The following is a 2,941-nucleotide window of genomic DNA, read 5'->3' on the forward strand; positions in this document are numbered from 1 at the left end:
TAATTTTTTGTATTTTTAGTAGAGACAGGGTTTCACTATGTTGGCCAGACTGGTCTCGAACTCCTGACATCGTGATCTGCCCGCCTTGGCCTCCCAAAGCCAGCTAAGTTTTTTGTATTTTTAATAGAGATGGGGTTTCACCATGTTGGCCAGGCTGGTCTCAAACTCCTGACCTCAAATGATCCTTCTGCCTCTGCCTCCCAAAATGCTGATATTACAGGCATGAGCCACTGTGCCTGTTTCCAAGTAACTTAACTGTATTCCAGAACAAAGCTCAAGAAGAGTTATGGTAATACAAATATATCCAGCTTCAACAAAGGTAAAATTCACAGTGTCTGGTGTCCAAGCAGATTACTGACGTACAAAGAAACAGGAACGTGTGACCCGTAATGAGGAGAATAAACAATGTAAATCAACCCAGAACTCACCCAGATATTAGTATTAGCAAAAAAGGACATTAAAACAATCATTATAACTATTTCAAATGCTCAAAAGTTAGTAGAGGCATGGGAAATATTAAGAAGACCCAAATTGAACTTATATAGATAAAACCTACATGAGGTTTTTTTTGTTTTTGTTTTTGTTTTTGTTTTTTGAGACACAGTCTCGCTCTGTCCCCCAGACTGGAGTGTAGTGGCACAATCTTGGCTCACTGCAACCTCTGCCTCCCAGGTTCACACCATTCTCCTGCCTCAGCCTCCCAAGTAGCTGGGACTACAGGTGCCCGCCACCACGCCCGGCTAATTTTTGTATTTTTAGTGAAGATGGGGTTTCACCATATTGGCCAGGCTAGTCTTGAACTCCTGACCTTGTGATCCGCCTACCTCAGCCTCCCAAAGTGCTGGGATTACAGGCGTGAGCCACCGTGCCTGGTCAAGGTTTTCTTTTTTTCTGCAACGGAGTCTAGCTCTGTTGCCCAGGCTGATATGCAGTGGTGCAATCTCAGCTCACTGCGTCCTCTGTCTCCCAGGCTCAAGTGATTCTCCTGCCTCAGCCTCCCAATTAGCTGGGACTACAGGTCATGCCACCATGCCCGACTAATTTTGTATTTTTAGTAGAGATGGGATTTCACCATGTTGGCCAGACTGGTTTCAAACTCCTGACCTCAAGTGATCCTCCTGCCTCAGGCTCCCAAAGTGTTGGGATTATAGCCATGAGCCACTGCACCCAGCCTACAACGAGATTTTTTTCTAAAAAGTACACTGGATGGGATTAATGACAAATTAGACATTTCAGAAGAAAAGGTTAGTGAACTTGAAGGCACAGCAATAGTAACTATCAGAAAGAGAAAAACACAGAGAAAAAAGAATTAGAAAAAAAAAAGCATTAATGAGCTTTGGGACAACTTCAAGTAATCTAATACACAAATAATTGAAATCTGCAGAGGAGAGGAGAGACAATTGTCCGAACATAATAAAAACTATAAACCAGGCCAGGTGCAGTGCCTCACGCCTGTAATCCCAGCACTTTGGGGGGCTGAGGCGGGCAGATCACTTGAGGTCAGGAGTTGGAGACCAGCCTGGCCATCATGGTGAAACCCCGTCTCTACTAAAAATACGAAAAATTAGCCAGGCATGGTGGCAAGTGCCTGTAAGTCCCAGCTACTTGGGAGGCTGAGGTGGGAGAATCACTTTGAAACCCAGGAGGTGGAGGTTGTAATGAGCCAAGATCATGCCACTGTACTCCAGCCTGGGGAACAGAGTGAGATCCTGTTTCAGAAAAACAGAAAGAAAGAAAGAAAAAGATAAAGAAAAGGAAAAAAATTAATAACAGAAGGTGCTTGACAAATCCCCAAGTATTTGGAGATCAAATAACACACTTCTAAATAAACTATGGAATAAAGAAGAAATGAAAAGGGATATTAGAAAGTCTTTTGAACTAAATGAAAATAAAAAAACACGCACATGTCAGAATTGGTGAGATGCCGCACAGAACACCTATATTAGGAAAAAGGAAATGTCTTGAATTAATAAATTCAGCTACTTATGACACAAGAAAAATAAGAGAAAATTAAATACAAATTAAGCAGGAGAGAGGAAAGGGACTAATAAAGGTAAAATCTGAACTCAATGAAACAGAACACAGAAAAAACAATAGAGAAAATCAGTTAGCCCAAAGCTGCTTTTGTGGGATGGTTTATGAAACTGACAAACTTCTAGCTAGACTGGACGGAAAAGAAAATGAAAACACAACTTACCAATTTTAGGAATTAAAGAGATGAAATCACTGCAGATTCTACAGGCATTAAAAAGATAATAAGGGAAAAATAAGCAAGATTATGGTATTAAGTTCAACAACTTAGATGAAATGGACATATTTCTTGAAAGACACCAATTACCAAAGCTCACTCAAGAAGAAAAGGATAACCTGAATAGCTCTATAACTATTAAAGACATTGAAATTATAGTTAGGCCGGGTGCAGTGGCTCACACCTGTAATCCCAGCACTTTGGGAGGCCGAGGCGGGCGGATCACCTGAGGTCGGGAGTTCGAGACCAGCCTGGCCAACATGGTGAAACCCTGTCTCTACTAAAAATACAAAAATTAGCCAGGCATCGTGGTGGGTGCCTGTAATCCCAGCTACTCAGGAGGCTGAGGCACAAGAATTGCTTGAACCTAAAAGGTGGAGGTTGCAGTTAGCTGAGATTATGCCACTGCACTTCAGCCTGGGCAACAGAGTGAGACTCTCTCTCATAAAAAAATGTGTATGGAATCCCAAGGGATGATGAATAGCCAAAATAGTTTCTAAAAGAAAAAACAAAATTGGATGATTCACAGTTCCTGATTTCAAAACTTATTACAAAGCTACTGTAATCAAAACAGGTTGGTACTGGCATAAAGGCAGACATATGGAATAGAATAGAAATCCAGAATATAAACCCTCACACATATGGTCAGATGATTTTTGACAAGGTTACCAAGACCATTCAATAGAGAAAGGA

Source organism: Colobus angolensis, unplaced genomic scaffold (genome assembly GCF_000951035.1).
Source record: "Colobus angolensis palliatus isolate OR3802 unplaced genomic scaffold, Cang.pa_1.0 Scaffold122, whole genome shotgun sequence".
In the NCBI taxonomy this organism is placed as follows: Eukaryota; Metazoa; Chordata; class Mammalia; order Primates; family Cercopithecidae; genus Colobus; species Colobus angolensis.